Raw genomic sequence first — 19414 nt, 5'->3', positions numbered from 1 at the left:
GACAGTACAGTAATAATTAACACCCTCTCTTGGGGGCTTGAACATTTCAAGTCATAATGGATATTGACAGCACTGTTATAAGTTGCAAAAAAAAATAGGGAGAAGCACCTTGTCCAGCTGTGAGCCTACAAACAAAATACTGATATAACCACCTAGTATAAAGTAAGTTGTTTTCTTGGTTAGCAAGAATGACTGTATATTAAAGGTGGATTTTTTTTGGTTTGGTTTGGTTTTCTTTTTAAAGAAGAGAGGGTAAGGAAAGAAAGTGATCAGCACCAGGTAGCTGCAACTTAGGAATGCAAAAGCATAGCCTTTGCCACTGAGGGTTAGAGAATTGAAAAACAAAACAAAATCTGAACAAGATGCAAGATAATATGATTAATATGGACCACCTATTTCTAAATATAATGATATTAAAAATTGCAAGCACTGTATAATGTTGACTGTGTGCCATATTTTAAGTAAGTTAATCTTCATAACATCTCTGTGAGGTAGGTACTATTATTATCTCATTTTACAGATGAGGAAACTGAAGCTCATAGAAATTAAGGAACTTGCCAAGGTCACACAAGTGGAAGTATTAGCAGCAAGATTAGAATCTAAGTAGTCTGGCGATAGAATCTTTGCACTTATAAATGCCATTGTCAAATAATAATAACAATAACAACAACAGCAACAGCTCACATATAGTACTTACTATGTACCAAGAACTCTTCTAGGAATTTTATGCATTTGAACATATTTAATCCTCATAAAACCCTAGTAGGAGGGTGCCACTATCTCATTTTTAGATGAGGAAACAGACACAGAGAAGTTAAGTGAGTTGCCCAAGTTAACAAAGATAGTAAGAGGTAGAACCAAGTTCTGAGCCTAGGCAGTCTGTGGCCAAAATTAATTATTAATTATTATTACATATTTTTAATCATAGTCAGTTACTCTGTAGTAATGTCTCTTGATGGGGAATCTTCTGAAATAATATCTATACCATTCTTCTTCATATCTCTAAAATACATAAAATTTTTCAGGAATTGACTACAGTTTATCTTTTTACCCAGGAAATAAATATAATTTTAAAAGATGAGAAAAGTATATAGAAGGGATACAACAAGGTCCTACTGTATAGCACAGGGAGCTATATTCAGTAGCCTATTAAAAACCATAATGGAAAAGAATATGAAAAAGAATATATATATCTGTTAAAAGGCCCAGTTTACTGACTCTGGATACTATGAGAAACTCTAAATAGTGGTAGGTATTTTTCAAAATGATAAAATATTTTTTTTTTTTTTTTTAATAAATGGCTATGATTTACTCGGGGGAAAATGGAGCACGACAGTACTTGTAAGCCACTACACAGATGTGCTGACATCCCCAATTTTATAAGTGAGGCAGAATCTCAGTGCAACATTTGGGTCTTGCAAATACAAACACACACACTCACACATACACTCACATACACACACACTTCAAGGTACCCACCTGTAATACTGAAGGTGTGGAGATTGAGGTGTTTTTCACTCCAGTGTTTCTTTGCTGATTCATGCCCACGCCATAAAATCCATGTTAGAGGCGAGGTCTTTCCCCGAACTTGATTATTTTCTGTCTCCTTGGATTGGGTGGGACATGTCTCACTCAATTAGGAAAAGTACTAGAGCACAGTATTTGTAGGAAGTTCTCGCTTAATGGGTGATGGAGTCAGTAGAGCTGTGCTGAATGTTAGTTCCCTTACGTGCATGAAGGAGTACTGAGAGAAGAGGCTGGAAGAGGTACAGGACAGACTGTGCATTCACTTGGCTATGCTAAGGGTCTTACCCTGAGAGCTGTGGGAAACCTATGAATGTTTCTAAATGGGAAAGTGATATGCTTTTTTCTTAGAAAGATCATTTTGACAGAAGCATTAGAGAATGGACTGGAAAGGGAACAGCCTGAGACAACAGAGGTTAAGAGGTTATCGTTGTCCTGACAAGAGATGATGGTGGCCTGAACTAATGCAGTGGTAGTGAGGTTACAGAAATCACCAGTAAGAGGTGCATTAGATTCTCTAGGTTGTGGATATGCAGAGACAGGTCTGTCTTAAGGAATTGGCTTGCGTGATTATGGAAGCTGGCAAGTCCAAAATCTGCAGGGTAGGATGGCAGCCTGGAGACCCAGGGAAGAACCAGTGTTGCAGTTCAAGTCCAAGGGCAGTCTGCTGGTAGAATTCCCTCTTGTTCAGGGGAGATCAGTTTTTTGATCTATTCAGGCCTTCAGCTGATTAGATGAGGCCCACCTACATTACAGAGGGCAATCTGCTTTACTCAAAATCCACTGATTTAAATGTTTATCTCATCCAGAAACACCCTCAGAAAAACATCCGGAGTAATGTTTAAACAAATATCTGGACACCATGGCCCAGCCAAGCTGACACATAAAATTAACCATCACCAGAGGGTTGTTAAAAGGTAGAACTGACTGACCCTGATGATTTTAGATGTGGGAATTAAGGGAAGGAAGCATTAAAGAAGCTGGTACTCTTCATAAAGAAAAAACAGTTCAAGAGTAGAGCAGACTTTATCAGGAGGGTTACAATGATTAGTGACATTTTGAAACTGTTTCATTTTCAGAAACCTTGTAAAGATGGGAAATGTCTAAGAAGCCATTGTGTGTGTGTGTGTGTGTATGAAACTCAGGAAAGAGGTTTAGACTAGACAGACAGACTTGGGGATCATTGATTTTTGATGATTAAAGTTAGGGTATATTAAGTTTGCTAGGGCTTCTGTAACAAAGTACCACAAACTGGATGGCTTAGGACAACAGGAATTTATTGTCTCACAGTTCTGGAGGACAGACGCCTGAAATCAAGGTGTAGGCAGTGTCCTGCTCTTTCTGAAGACACTAGGGAAGGACCCATTCCAGGCCTCTCTCCTAGCTTCTGTTGGTTCCTTGGCTTGTGGCAGCATAACTTCGATGGTCACATGGCATTCTCCCTGTGTGCACGTCTGTCTCTTCACATGGTGTTCTTTTTATTAGGACACTAGTCATGTTGGATTAGGGGTCCAACCTAGCCTAGTTTAAATTCACCTTAATTAATTACACAATTTATCTTATAACATATGAGTTTGAATGAGATCACAGGGTAAAGTATAAGTCAGAAGTTCTGAAAGTATTTGGTCTGAGAACCCATTTACACTCTTAAAAATTATTGACGACCTCCAATATCTTTTGCTTATTTGGGTTATACGTATTGACATTTATTATATTAGAATTTAAGTGGAGACATAGTAAATAAAATTATTTAAGAAATAATTTTAAAAGTAATTATTTATTAATTCTATTAAAATAAACTATTATGTGTTAAATAACATTTTTTTATGAAATGTAGCTTTATCTTCCAAAATCTCCCCTTCAAAAAACTTAGTAAGAAGAGAAAAAAAATAGTGTAAATCTCTTCAAAATCTGGCTTAATGGAAGACAGCTTGATTCTCATACCTGATTCTACATTCGGTCTAATGCGATATCATTCATCATGTAGCTTCTAGAAAGCACTATACACTCATGAAAGAATGAGAGAAAAAGGCAAAAATGTGTCAGTATTCTTATGAAGATAGTTCCAACCTTGCAGATCTGAAATGATCTCAGAGGTCTCCACAAGTTCCCAGATTACACTTTTGAGACTCTCCAGGGTGAATAGTGAAAAGAGGAAGGAGTCAAGGCAGAGTCTGTCCAGTTTTGTGCCGAGAACATAATCTTGTTCCCACATCACACTGCCCCCCTCCCCGACCTCCACCCCAAGTGTGTATCAAGCTTTCACTATTTCCTTAAAAACATACCTACAATAGAAAGAAAAAAAGAAAGAACCTATTTTGATTGTGTCTATAATATGTATATATTTTCATTTGCCAAGATTTGATTGATGACCTCTTCAAACATCATCAAAGGCATAGTATATAGATCCAAATAAGTCTTTTATGCAAATGCTTAGCTGAGTGATCTGAATGCGAAAGACACACTTTAAAATAGGATTAATCTTTTGTATACTCTTAACCATATCTCTATTTACAGATCAATTAAATAATAAACTTCACCATTAGGTTCTTGATTTGTGGCCCATATGTGGCAAGTACTTATTATTATTATTGTTTTTTATTGTAATATTATTTTACACTTAAGAGTATATGTTTGTTAGTACTTATAAATATGTTTTAAAAAGAGATCCTTCCATTGAAATTGTATAGTCTTAAGAAGATGAAAAGATGCAGAAAAGAAAGAATAAGAACAGAGTTGGGTAATTGGGTGTCAAGATGGAGCTCAGTGTTGGTGAGTTTCTTAGTATCTTATAAAAGATGCTGTTGTTAACTAGGTGGAAGTCAGTTGCAGATATTCTGAGAGCCTGGGAGGAGGCATGATGGAGTTACGTAAAAGGTGAATCCATGTTAGAAATGAGAATGAGGTGCCATAGAGAACTTTGAAATGTGTCCAACTAGAATGGTGTTATCCACTTTCCACTGAAAGAGAACTGATATAGAACATTTGATTGCCATTGTGAGGTACATATAATTTAAACTGTAGAGATAGTTCATGCACATGTGACTAGAGATACATACCACTGGAACCCGGGGATCTGACCTATAACAAAGGTAGTCAAGTAAAGACTCTCTTGGGTAAAGAAAGCCACTTGAAAATTACAAACAACTTTGAAAACACAAATACCCTTTCTGTAAAGTTTCTATTTCATATCAACTTAGCAAAATTGCCAACCCCTCCCTTTTAAAAAATCTCCTGTGATCCCATATAGCTAATAAGTAACAACAGCAATATATATTTATCTGGCATGCAAAATTATATGCATTCATCATGAGGAAATATTCTGGAATCTAATTATTCAGAAGAATAATAGGATAAAGCAACCACAAAAGATTATTTCTATAATCTAGATGTGATCAGCTGAGCTCAGAATTAAGTAAAGATATCATGGAAACCAAGCAGCCAGAGAGTTATACCTTTTCAGTTAAATCCATTAAAAAATGCCATGTTTCATGGCTCCATTTTGAAAGAATTAGAGATCCAAAGTCAAAGGCCATGATAAGAAGTAGTATTTTTTTCATTGTAAAAGAGAAAAAAGACATGGTTATATATATATATATATTTTTTTTTTTTTTTTTTTTTTTTTTTTTTTTGTGATACGCGGGCCTCTCACTGTTGTGGCCTCTCCCGTTGCGGAGCACGGGCTCCGGACGCGCAGGCCCAGCGGCCATGGCTCACGGGCCCAGCCGCTCCGCGGCATGTGGGATCTTCCCAGGCCGGGGCACGAACCCGTGTCCCCTGCATCGGCAGGCGGACTCTCATCCACTGCGCCACCAGGGAAGCCCAAGACATGGTTATATATTAAAGGGACCATCATTTGCAAACATTAAGTGGCATGCCTAAAAAGTTATTAAAGTCTGTACATTAAAAAAGTGGAGATCAGTCCTAGCTCTGCCACCTACTCGCTTTAGGACCTTGTTCTGTTCCTTCATCTCTTCATGCCTCAGTTACCTCATCTGTAATGGAGGATAATGACATTTACCTCCTATCATTTTAGTGAGGATTAAATGAGATAATTAAGTACAGTATATAACAAAGGGCCTAGAATATTCTTGCCGCTGCTGATGATGGAAGAGTCATTTTGTGCTCATTGGAGAACCAGAAAAAAGTTCAAGACAGTTCAAGACATAGTCCCCATCCTTTCTAGTTTACAATTTTGTCATAGAGATGTGTAGGGGAGGAGAAACTGTTCATTGGCTGGGGCCCTGGCAAAAGACAGGTTAGCAGGAGAAAAATGAACAGATTTATTAATACATGCAGCATTCGGTGATGAGTACCTCAGAGGGGTGGTTAGAACGTGGGCTTATATAGCATCTTAGCAAAAGAATAATACATTTTGAGAAGTTTTTAGATGAGACAAAGGAAGAGGACTTTGAGTTTCTAGTGTGGCAAATTGTGGGAAAATAAATATATGGGGGAACTAATGGAAGATAAGGGCTAGTTAGTAAATTGTTGTGTAGGTTCCTCTGGTGCCATTTCTGGACGGATAAGAGTCTACCTAGAGTAGTCTCTGGCGAATAACTTCTGTTATTCCTGGTAAAGAGTAATAGAGGGACACCTTTACAAATTTATATCCTGCTTTTAAGGGAATAGCTAGAGGACCGAGAGCTTTTCTGCTATCTGCTTCTTCTCGCTTACCTTCAGCTTGAAATAATCCTTATGCCAAAGTGGCATATCTTTGGGTGACATATTCTGCTACTCTTCAGATGTAATAAAGGTGAACCAGCAAACAGTGTACCGATAAATAATAAAGATCATTTCGACCTATCTAAAAGGGGAGATCAATGAGATCTGGTAAAATGACATGAGGCTTCGTGGAGAAGGCTAAATATGGTCTCTGAATGTATCCGTTGAACTAGATGCTGAAGGATGGGTAATATTTAGCTAAAGCAGGGGCGAGACTATTCAAGGAAATGGGACTAACGTCAGCAGTGGCAACAGGCCTCACAGAGGATCTGTTCAGTGACCCACAGGGAAGTACATCAAAATGATAACAAGGACAGGTCCTAAGTTCAGGTCTCAGATCTACAACTGAGTAGCCATATAATCTCTGACAAGGTATTTCATCTCTCTGTGCCGTAAGTTCCTGCTCTGTAAAATGGAATAGTAAAACGTTCCCTTGTTATTGTGGGGGTTAAATGAGGTAACCAACAGAGACTGGTGTTACTAATACTCTAGTCTATCCATTACATGTTGATGTCATTGGTCTCTGATGAATAGTTCAGTGTTCAGTAAATATTTTCTCATGTTGTCATTGTCCTCGTTGTCGTCGTTGGCAGAGGAGGGTTTGAACTGGGAAACTGTTGGAAAAGTAGGAAGACTGTTGGAAAGACTGTGAAGAGCCTTCCAAGTCAGATGGGCGGTTGTGATGCGGTGAGGTAGGAGAGCCAAATTGATTATAGGAATTTGTTCAGGGATCACCCAGGTAGTGAGCCAGAATACAAGAAAGGAAAGGTGAACACAAGGTAGATGTAGCTGGAAAAGAACAGTGAAAGGTGAAAAAAGAAAACAAAAAAAGGAGTTCGCTCATAGCTAATGCTCTCTTCAAAGGAGTTTCAACCTGTGGCAGTTTAAGAAGGTGGTAACAGGAAAGAAAAATTTCATAAAAGAGATGGAAAAAAAGGCAGTGGGAGTTGGAAGCAGTGCATTTACTGATGGCCTAGGCTTTTTTTAAGAACAGCAAGGTTTCATCAATATATAACTATGTATTAATATTTTTTGACATATTAGGTTATTCCATTCATCCAACCAACATTTATTGCACCATTTCCCAAATAATTATAATTAAAGCATGCACAGTAATACACCATTTATTTAAATGTAAAATTGAGAAAGCTAATTTAAATGCAGCAAAAATATGCTCAATCAATAAATGTACTCTAAAATGTGTGTAATAGTATGTAAACTGTGCAAAGTACTTGGCATAATCTATGTTCTCCAACCTTTGATTATATTAATATAGATGATAATTAACTTAGGGATCACGAAAAATAAGTTAATTAATTCTGTAGGTAAAGTAAGAAAGCTTACTGAATATTTGTAATATTGGTGAATAAATCCCTTTTCATGTTTCTGGAAGTCAGCAAATTAATTGCAAGGACTTGGAGGAAGCAATAAAAAGAAGTGCATTTAAAAAAGGTTGTTTTGAGATATGGGGAGGGGGAAGGGTAAGCTGTGACAAAGCGAGAGAGAGGCATGGATATATATACACTACCAAACGTAAGGTAGATAGCTAGTGGGAAGCAGCCGCATAGCACAGGGAGATTAGCTCGGTGCTTTGTGACTGCCTGGAGGGGTGGGATAGGGAGGGTGGGAGGGAGGGAGACACAAGAGGGAAGAGATATGGGAACATATGTATATGTATAGCTGATTCACTTTGTTATAAAGCAGAAACTAACACACCACTGTAAAGCAATTATACCCCAATAAAGATGTTAAAAAAAAAAAAAAGAAGTAAGAAGACACATACAGTGGAGTCAATGAGCTATCGGTAAGGTGAACCTGGATGGAAATGATATGATGTTTTCTTTCAAAAATAATTTTAATCATAGACAAAGAAACAACAGTTTAGAGTACAACAAGCTGTTCTCTAATCATTTCTATTTAAAATAAATGTAAATTGTTGAATGAGAAAAAAAAGGGAAAAAAAAAGGGTGTTTTGAAATTGGAAACTCCAAATGTGATTCTTATGCAAATATTATTTAATCAGGAACAGTTTTGCTCCTCCTTATATAAGATTATATGGAAATTAGAATTGCCTATTTACTTCTAGTATGATGATAAAGATAGCTACCTGAGTCAGATTTGATGATAAATCAGTCTTCTGAGAGTGAATAAGCAAATTTTAACCAATAAACCTAAACATTTAAGCTCTTATCATTAGTGGTGAATAGCAATTTTATTTTTCTGTTTTCCAAGTTTTAAAATAATTACATCTCATAAGTGAATTAATTCATTTCACATTACATTATTTTAATCTGAATAGATCAAAATTATATTTCCTAATGTCATACCCCAGGCATTAAATTATGGTAGCCAGTAGTACAGCTTAGAATACCCATAAATAACGGAATTGATCCCAAGTAGTATTAAAGCGCCCCCGATAATATTGGGTTGGCCAAAAAGTTCGGTCGGGTTTTTCTGTAAGATGTTATGGAAAAACCCGACCGAACTTTTTGTCTACCCCTATATAAATTCCTGAGACAAAATGGGTACCACCATTCTGGCATATTTTACAAATGATAGTGAGCAGCTCATAGATGCTAATGCAAAACTAAATATTGACCTAATAAGCCCTATTTATGAAGAAATAAAAGAATATCTGGTTGATATTCCATTTATTTAAATTGCCTTGCTCCCTATATCAGCAAACATTTCAAGAAATCCATTTATTCAAAATTAGAACTTTTTCCCTTTGTTCTCTAGGTTTGTTTTTTTCAGTGGAAATATGTGGTGTGTGAGTGTGTGTGTTGAGCAATTCACCTCACCCCTCTGACCCTCAGCTTCCTTTGCCTATAAAACAGAGGAAAGAATGGCATCCACCTCCCAGGATTTTCATAAGAATGAAATGAGACAGTGCGCACAAATCTCTTAGCAGTTGCTTGGTACACGGTTAGCACTTAATAAGTATTAAATGTTGTTATCCCCTTAATAATAATAGTTATTTCAGTGAACATATCATGGAAAACGATTAATAGCAATAATCACTACAATAAAATCTTAGTTGACTAGAAATGCCTAGGGGAAGAGGTGTTTTGATTAATCTGATTTTGTAATTATAAGAAAGCCATTTGGGCATCACTCTTTATCATTCATAATCTTTCTGAACTCAGTGCACAACCCTCCTCTGACTCACCCAAATACCTTCCCGCAACCCCCAGTAGTTTTGGCTTCACATTTTACACAGGTGAAAATGTGCCACATATAGTGTTTAAATATAGGTTTGTACATACAGTCAGCCCACAATATATAGATCATTGGTAAATCAATAGAACTTTGTTATTGTCTCTGGACCTGTATTCAGAGCATGAGTGATCATTGCAAACAAGTGTTGGAGAGTGGGCTTCATCTGTTCTAATTCCAGAATACACTCTAGATTAATCGAAAGTTCTAGTTATTTTTCCAGTAGTCTATTTGAGCCACTTATCACTAGTAATTTTTTTCTGACCTCATGCTTGAATAATTACATTTCTGGCATCAGTTCACTGGAAATAAGTGCTAAACTCTGATTCTGTCTGCCTTAGCAGTAAAACAAATTTCTACACCAACTAAAAGTATTCTTTTAAATGGGAGACAAAAATAAATATGCAAAACAAGATAGGTAATACACTTTAGATCTCATTAAGAGTTCTTACATTCTAAATGCAGAAACTCCCATTTTCAAAAACTCTAAGAACTGTCTTCAGTGTGTTGAGCATTTAACAAGATTTCGTCAGTTCTTATGCAGAAGATGAGTACTGCTGGCAGTTACAAATTTGGCTTTTCTCTACAGTATGTGCTTGTTGCCATGTATGCCTTATGTAACTTCACTAGCCAGAAAACCATGAAAATATTGGAGCAGGTGGGTGAAAACAATCAAATTGATTACCTAAGAAATGACCAAACCCCATTGTAGATGGCCTAATCATTTATTAGAAACATGCTTCGGTTCCATATTTCAGTATTCTAATTCTCATTACAAAAGGGTCAAATGAATAACAGCTGTTATATACCAGCATTGCAATTAACTTGGCTGTGTTCTCAGTCACATGCATTCAGATTCACATCAGTAATTACACCTAACAGCTTCATAGAACCAATAAGCTGCACTGGACCCAGCTGAGTCTCTAATGACTTCTTTTTCTTTGAATATTATATTTGTTCCACCCACATTGAATCCCTGAGCCCTCGGGCTGCTTCAGAATCAGGGCAAAATCTATTGTTACGCTAAATGTGTGAAAGGCTTATTATGGATGAAAACCTTTCAGTGATTTTTAATTTAATTCTGCAAGTGTTTATTGAGTGCCCACAGTGTGCTGAGCAGGGTGACACACCCTAATCATAGTATTGTTGTCTGTTAACTCAGCACCATTAGCCTACTTAAGGGGTTACTAAGCGTCAGACTCTCTGCCTCTGTGTGTGTCTTTTCTGTAAGAAATAATGGCTCTTGCCACATATGTATGTATGTGTGTGTGTGTGTGTATCCACTCACACAGGACCATGTGCAGCATATAGCATGTATATTTCATTTTTTTTCACATATTTTAATATATGAAAAATTCTATTTCTTCTTTATGTCTAGTCAAGCCTCAGTCCTCAGTCACTCCCTTCACACGTGAACAATCTATAAAGTATATGATATCTTGACTAGTTAGAAAAAAATGGGAAAAAAAGATCTTAGTTTAAGAAAGCGGTTATGCCTTTGTTATAATGGTATTAGAAACACATTATAACCTAAACTTAAAATACCTGATTGTCATCTAAATCAACAATTGGCTTTATATACTATTTCATAGTAGCTCAGAAGATGATGGCATGATTCATTTGGGAAGGAAAAAAATAATTATCCTTTTAAATGTGCAATTAACTATGGATACCATAATGCTTTTATTTGTTTGAACCAGTATTGGAATCTACTCTAAATGTACATTGTATATAAAAAATAAAATATCTCTTCATCAGAGGAGATATTTTAGAGGTCCTGATTTTGATTCAGTCTTTTACATTTGCTGAGCCCTGGAGAGGGCTGCCTAGGAATTAACTTAGAGCATCGCTAAACAGGATGTATGGCTATAGGTCTAGGGAGTTGCAGGCATAGCCCTGCTGAGGGTGGGACAGGGTCCCAGGGGTTCTTTACAGACCTTTATGGTTCTGTGGTAGAAGAAACGCATACTGGGTTAGGCTGTGCTGTAATCTGAAAATCAGAATACCTTGTTTTGTTTAAGCGTTTAGTCTCCCATTTTTATAACGTAACTCCCACCCCAATTTATTTTTTAATTTATTAATTGAAGTATAGTTGATTTACAGTGTTGTGTTAGTTTCAGGTGTACAGCAAAGAGATTCAATTACACATATATATGTGTTCTTTTTCAGATTCTTTTCCATTATAGGTTACTACAAGATATTGACTATGTAGTTCCCTGTGCTATACAGTAGGTCCTTGTTTATCTATTTAATATATAGTAGTGTGTATCTGTTAATCCCCAACTCTAAATGTATCCCCCCCCACCCCAGTTTTTTTTTTTTTTTTTTTTTTTTTTTTTTTTTTTTTTTTTTTTTTTTTGGCGCTACGCGGGCCTCTCACTGTTGTGGCCCCTCCCGTTGCGGAGCACAGGCTCCAGACGTGCAGGCTCAGCGGCCATGGCTTACGGGCCCAGCCGCTCCGCGGCATGTGGGATCCTCCCGGACCGGGGCACGAACGCACGTCCCCTGCATCGGCAGGCGGACTCTCAACCACTGCGCCACCAGGAAAGCCCCCCACCCCAGTTTTTAAGCTAATCATTTTATGTAGTTGAATGTCTGAAGTTGAAGTTTTCCAAATTCCCTGTTTGTCTCACCAATATGTACACATTCCTGGTTTGAGTTGCTACCTCATCTGATTTTCTAGAACAGTATTTCTGTGAAAGGAAAATATGTTCCCTCTAGTCCTCTTTTGTCAAAAACCCTTTGCACTTCCTTTCTTTTGCCAATTGAACCTTTTCTGAAATGCATCAGTAGGGAGAGCTTGCCTAGCCTTTGCTAGACAAGAGCAGCTGTAGGTGCATTTAAACAATCCAACTTGAAAAGGGAATTTCTCTCTTTTTATTTGAAAACAATTGAAAATGAAAGGTGTGTGTCTCAGGATAGAGTGCTTAACCGACCTTGTTCTACTGCACTTCAGTATGGTATATGAAACTGCCTCCCCTGTGTCTTTCCCCAGTGTTTTAAAAAGATGCTTTACTTGTTTGAGGCAACTGGTTCTGAGTCAGAGCTCTTTCTGGCATAACCGGAATCCATTATGTTGTTAGGCCTTGTTATACCGTTCTTTGCATCTCAAAGAGTGAATGCAGCTTTGTTCGAAGGGCTATCTGATCATATTTTGAGGGGAAATGGAGATTGAGCTATAGAGGTGAACTATGGCTACATTAAGTTTTAAGTGTACCCACGCTCCATCCCCACAGTACATACAGCCTGGACTTTTCAGTAATCTCATGTAAGCTCCTGTGACCCAGGCATGTTGAAAACTAGCCCTTTTCACCTGATTAACCGTGACAGTAAATGAAATCCCCTAAAGGTACCTCTCTCCTCAAGGGTGGAAAAGGAGGTGGCCGTGAGGGGTTTGCAGTACAGTTTCCAGCCTCTCCTTCCTGTCCCCTCTCCCATTTTAAGACCCCAGAAGAACAAAGTAAGCATTTTTATAAAGAAACGTATATTGTAAATCAACTATACTTCAATAAAAAAATATTGATTGATTAAATTAAAAAAAAGAAATATACAGGTTCTTTCTTTTAAAATCATAGATAATTATAACCTTAGGAAAAGCTACTGTGTGCTTTGGACTTCAGTAGTTAATGCTTCTTCTGCAGGAGAAGGCTCTTTAAAGACAACAGTTAACTAAGGACTGATTGGAAATTACATTCCAAAGTAAAACTGGAAGTCTGTATTCCCTCACAAACATTTCCACAGACAGTAGTATGTGTTAAAGAAAAAAATGTATTATTTAAATAGAAAACAGGGCCAGGTTTTGTTTCATTCTGCTTGCTACTTGGGGGGCAAGGAGGATAAGAAGCTAGTTGATTATCTCACAACTATGGTAGTTGGCCATCTCTAAATCTCTGGTATTCAAGAAATACCAAGTTTCAGTTCACAGAATGTGAGTCCTTTGTTATAAGCATCTTTTTCTTTTTTTGGGGGGGGGGGCCTCTAGCCAGTTTCTGGAACTAGTTTCTGACTGCCATGTGATGTTTTTATGCAATATTTATCCATAAAACCTTTTGCATTTTTTTGAGTTGATGGTGCCTTTTTGTCATTCGGCTGCACCTCTCTCCCCTTCTTGGGGATTGTGACACTGTCACACTCTTCCTGATGCATTGCTTCCTGGTGGGTGACATCATGATTTGCGAGCAATCCAATATATAAATAAGGTGGTAAGAACTGCCTCAGCAATTCAGTTTCTGTTTTAAAGGAATTAAGCAGTCTCTTTCTGTTTTCTTACATTTCCCCCTACATCGTGTTTTCACAATTATATTAGGCACTATAGGAGGACCTCTTTTCACTTTCACTCCATTTCAAAAAACATTTGGTTGACTCAAAATCTTCTTGGAGGGCTTCGCTGGTGGCGCAGTGGTTGAGAGTCCGCCTGCCGATGCAGGGGACATGGTTCGTGCCCCGGTCCGGGAAGATCCCACAGGCCGCAGAGCGGCTAGGCCCGTTAGCCATGGCCGCTGAGCCTGCGCCCCACAACGGGAGAGGCCACAACAGTGAGAGAAAAAAAAAAAAAAAAAAAATCTTGGAAATATACTGCCCCATGTGTTGTAATAGACCTCTCCTACCATATACATTTTTATCACGCTAGAATGTATCATTCAGCAATAGCTAATAACTACTGATTTTCTAGGAGCATCTCAGGAACTACAGACGCTTCTTCAATCAGTATGTTTTTATTTTTGCTGATATTAAAGGAGTGTTTATCTAGAAAGAGTGATAAGAGCAAATTATCAAACTTCGACCTTCTTGACTGTAGACAGTACATGTACATAGGTGTTTTGTGGGCTTTGGTAAGCAAGAAAATATGTGTGAGATCAATAAAACTTTAATATGTTCAAAAGTGAATATGGATGTGGTTTTACTGGATGAACTCCTTAGCAAAGATGCCTTTTAAGTATAACAAAGGTTACAGTATATATAATGTGTGTATACATACATACATACATACATATATACATACATGCACATTATTACATGGACTCCCACAAATAAGTGGCTATTTGTATGTGTCTGTGTAATGATAGAATTGTCTATCACAGCTTATTTTTCAAGTTCCACTGAAGTATTTCAAGCTAATTAGAGGGCATACAGTTGCAGCAACATGGGTGGACCTAAAGACTATCATACTAGATGAAGTAAGTCAGAAAGAGAAAGACAAATATCATATGATATCACTTATACGTGGAATCTAAAACAATGATACAAGTAAACTGATTTACAAAACAGAAACAGATGCACAGGCAGAAAACAAACTATGGTTACCAAAGGGGAAGCGGGGGGAGGGATAAATTAGGAGTTTGGGATTAACAGATATCCACTAATGTATATAAAATAGATAAACAACAAGGTCCTACTGTATAGCACAGGGAACTATATTCATTACCTTGTAATAACCTATATTGGAAAAGAATCTGAAAAACACTATATATATAACTGAATCACTTTGCTGTACACCTGAAACTAACACATCATTGTAAATCAACTAGACTTCAAAAAAAGATTTTTTTTTTTTAAAGAAACAGAAAGGCACATGGTATTGATGTCAGGGTCTTGCATTACCCACCTTAGAGCAAGACGGTATGATAATTATTTTCAAACAGTTAGTGTTCATTTATACTACCCACATATTGCTCTTCATTCCTTTTTATATTTCAGACCATACACCTGGAATTACTCTTTCTGCCTGCAATACATCTTTTAGAATTTCCTTTGAGTGAAGATGGCAAACTTTCTGGGCCAAGAGAGACCCAACCCTTGTCCCACCCTACCCCCAAAGCTTGGGACCTTTGGCCTTCTTATTAATCTCACAGGAGTTTTCCTTCCTATAGTCCTGTCTCACCAAAAGTGCTCCTCCTGTGTCCTGACTCATTAGTTTCAGTCATTTTCTCCCATCCCTTAGTTTACAACAAGCCAAAGTATTTCATCCAGCTTTGGGCTCAACCTAGCTTTATTTCCTGATTTAGGGCTTTGTGTAGTCTTATTAGTCTCAGTTTCAGGTCACAACTTCCTGATTTCCTCCTGGCTCACCCACCCCCTTCCCCCCAGCCCTGCTCCTGGTGCTACTCGGCAGGCTAATGCAGTGCCATCTTTCAGCTTGAGTTTCTTCCTTCGAAAGAACACTGCCATCATCTGTTGATATCTTGTGACACTTTGGCAGGTGCCTCAGGAACTCTCCCACAGTGGGTGGGTTCAGATCTTGCCCTTCAGATTCTTGGCATTCTCTTAGGCCAGTGGTTCTCAAAGTGTGGTCCCTCACTCAGCACACCGCTCAAGGTCATAAAGCTAGTTTAGTGCTAAATAGGAGAGCCAGGAGTAGAGCCTGCCTCATCCACTGCTCCTTCTGCTGTGCTACTCCACAGTGCTAGTCCTTTAAATTGTTTTGAATTGTTTAAATTTAGTCATGATTGATTATTGTACATGTGAAAATGAGAGACTTGTCCTCCAAGCTTTACATTCCTATCATTTCTGAACCTTCTGCCAAGTGGCAGGATCAGTCAGAATCAAGTAGTTTTCAGTGACAAGGTGGGAGGATATCCTTGGCCTTGGAAGTTTACAGGGAACTTGGCAGAGTATTTGTGTTGTCCAGTATGGCTTTGATGGATGGATAGTGCCATGTTTTTCCAACTATAACATTCCAAAATGAACTCAAGCAACTGATTTACTAAGGAATGATCATTTACATTGTGTGTGTATATATGTATATGTATATACATATATATATATATATATATATATATGTATGTATGCATATATGTATGTGTGTACTTGATTTGTAAGGTGAATTACCAAAGAAATTCTTAAGTAGCAATGTCCCTGATATGTTAAAATAGAATTTCTTGGTCATGGGAGGAGGTAGATAATGAATTACATAGCTAGGAGCGCATCCATTGAAAAGCAAGTTTACTTTATTATTACTTATTAGTTGAGTATTAGTATACTTGTTCTATAATTATCATTATTTGTACATAACTTAAAGCCTTTTGTTTGCTCTTGATGGATGGATTCAAATAGCAAATAAATGTGTGAGTTTCCCTTTGTCTTGGCTTGACATATTTGCCCCATATATCCTCATGGATATGAACTTAGAGGAAAGGAAATACAAAGCTACTGTTTCAATCTTTTCTGCTTTCGATTTTATTTTCAACAGCCAAACATTTCTTTTCAATGATAATTAGAGCGTTGAGACCATTTTCTTACTAAATCACACTTGAGTGGATTGAAAAAGTTAGTGTAGCCTCTAAAGGAAGTGACTCAACCACTGGGAAATTTTTCTTTGATATGATTTTATGAATGTTAAATAAAATAGCATGGGGACTTCCCTGGTGGCGCAGTGGTTAAGAGTCTGCCGGCCAATGCAGGGGACACAGGTTCGAGCCCTGGCCCGGGAAGAACCCACATGCCGCAGAGCAACTAAGCCCGTGAGTCACAACTACTGAGCCCAAGTGCTGCAACCAGTGAAGCCCATGCACCTAGAGCCCCTGCTCCTCAACAAGAGAAGCCACTGCAAGGAGAAGCCCGTGCACCACAGCAAAGAGTAGCCCCCGCTCGCCACAACTAGAGAAACTCTGCGTGCAGCAACGAAGACCCAACAGACAATAAATAAATAAATAAATAAATTTTAAAAAAGAAAAATAAGTAAATAGACAGATAAATAAATAAATAAAAGAAAATAGCATGAAGAAATTATCAGGAGTAGTCAGTACTACATCATTCTGAAGACCTTGTAATCTTTTTCAAATACTGATAAGAAATTTATGAAAAATGGACGATCAAAATAGTTTATTATGTTACAGATGGGTTTTATTTTTACCAGCATTGGATACATAATTTGTGGGGCCGACTGCAAGATGAAAATCTGTGCCTCTTGTTCAAAGATTATTAAGAATTTCAAGACAGCAGCAGCAGAGCATTAAAGCAAGTATGGGGCCCTTCTGAGCCCAAGACCCTGTGCGACTGCACGGGTCACATACCCAGGAAGCCCCTGTGTTTTGCCTAAGTGTACAGTGAATGAAAGAAGTAAAATCCACATGCCTTTGTTCATGGAACAAAATGAACATTTTAACTTGAATAAAAGTGGGAATCTCTTAACAAGAATCCCCTTTTAAAAAAAAAGTCTTTTCCTGCAAGTGACCTCTTTTATTTATTTCAAAATGTCTCTTCTTTTCCCATCAATTCCAGCATGATCTCTGTAGCAAATAAAAAAGGGAGCTTTTCCCATGAGAACTTCTGTCAAGAAACAATCTTCTTCGGCCCTCTTCTGATATATTAAGGAATAGTTCTCATCTGTCTTAAAGTAGCTTTGAACATTTTCCTCTGATGAATACTTTATATACTCTGAGTAAACAGCTTCAAATTTCTCACATATTTTTCTGAAGAGATTCCTATTTCTTTTTTTAAATCCCCAGTGGCTTAAGGTATCATATCTACAGATAGTTTATACCACATTTCTATATAAATAATGTAATAAGACACAGGATTTCATTCTGCAGCATTGTCTTTGGGTCTGTTTGCACTTGATGCTGAGTTCATTTAGAGTAATATCCATCCTTTGAATTTGTTTTCTGTGATTTGGTTTTCATAAAACATGAAGATGCTCTCTAGATTATTCAGGCCAGTTCCCTGCCTCAAGGTATATCCGTATGTAACTCTGTAAGACAAATGGTTAGACAGCATGTTTCTAAATGTCCCAGGAGAAGGAAACTGTAGTAGCACCAATAATCCTTATATAGTGAGGGATGTCTGGGGAACACCAATGCACTTATATTCCTCACAAGTTCCATTGTTCTTGAATGCAATCATTATCCTTTTCTTTTTATTGAAATTATTTGATGTGTCTTATTCCCTTACTTTAGGCAAAGTGCTTTATTTTGAAAACTAACCTTAATTATATTCTCGTGGAGGAAAGCAGACTCTTCTAACCAGTATATTCCACCACGTAAAACTCTTGAAAACTTTGTCATCACATTTGTCCCTTTGTCAGCCCTTTCTGATATGTAGCTATATCCTGGTTAATCATTATTATTATGTGCGTTTCTTTCTTTTTTAATGAAACACTATTGAATTATTCAGTTTTTCTTAAAAGTTCAATGATTTTTGTATTTCAAATGCTCTTTGGTATTCAGTATATTCACAGCATGCTCAGAGTTTCTCTCACTGGTCCACTGGCTCCAATATTTATTAGAATAATTTTATTTACCATGTGTTTGTGTCATATTGGAAATGTTAGGAGAAAAAATTGAATTTTTAATGTGACAGGTCCTTTCTTCTTTTATCAAAAGGAAAAAATGCATTTTCTGACATTAATAAAAGTCATGCTGGCGTTCTCTTACAAGAAACTCACTAAAATGACAAAGAGCATGAAAAATGTAATTAGATGTTTGGTTGAACTGCGCTGGTTGGTTGGTTTTCCTATCTGACAAATTCTAATACACAAAAATAAAATTACAATTAATAAGAAAGTGTAAATGTAGCAGACATATTGGTATTCTACATAATATTGAGGCAGTTGTCATTATTTCATGTGATTACAATAGAAAAAAATAAATTTGACTTTTTTTGCAAATACTGGTGAACTTTTCCTTGAAAAATACTGTAACAAGTGGATTTATTTATTCAGTTCTCAGTGAGGTACTGGCTGTATCAAGGTTTTGGCAAAACAAACATGCATTCTCTATCTCTAAGTATTTTAACTAATCTATAAAGGCTTGACATTCATTAAGAGACTGTGTTTTGCTCAGTACTGGATAACTTACTTTCACAGCCCTACTTAAGCTTTGATTTCTAAATCTCTCCCCAGTGAAATCATACCTCAAAGATGTTTCATGAAAATGACAAGATAAGCTGCCTTGCATCCCAGTGCTGGAGTAGGGGCAAGGGACAGAGTTCTGGGAGATTTTGAAAACCATCC

At 37.3% G+C, this 19414-nt stretch overlaps 1 protein-coding gene across 1 annotated transcript in view; it reads left to right on the top strand.

Annotated features, from left to right (window-relative positions):
• DIAPH2 (diaphanous related formin 2) overlaps positions 1 to 19414 on the top strand; it is an 886998-nt gene that overhangs the window by 688224 nt on the left and 179360 nt on the right. The window lies entirely within an intron of this gene.

This window comes from Lipotes vexillifer, unplaced genomic scaffold, assembly GCF_000442215.2.
Source record: "Lipotes vexillifer unplaced genomic scaffold, Lipotes_vexillifer_v1.1 scaffold82, whole genome shotgun sequence".
Classification (NCBI taxonomy): Eukaryota; Metazoa; Chordata; class Mammalia; order Artiodactyla; family Lipotidae; genus Lipotes; species Lipotes vexillifer.
Note: the sequence above shows the minus strand (reverse complement) of the source record. Positions and strands in the feature narration are given on the sequence as shown.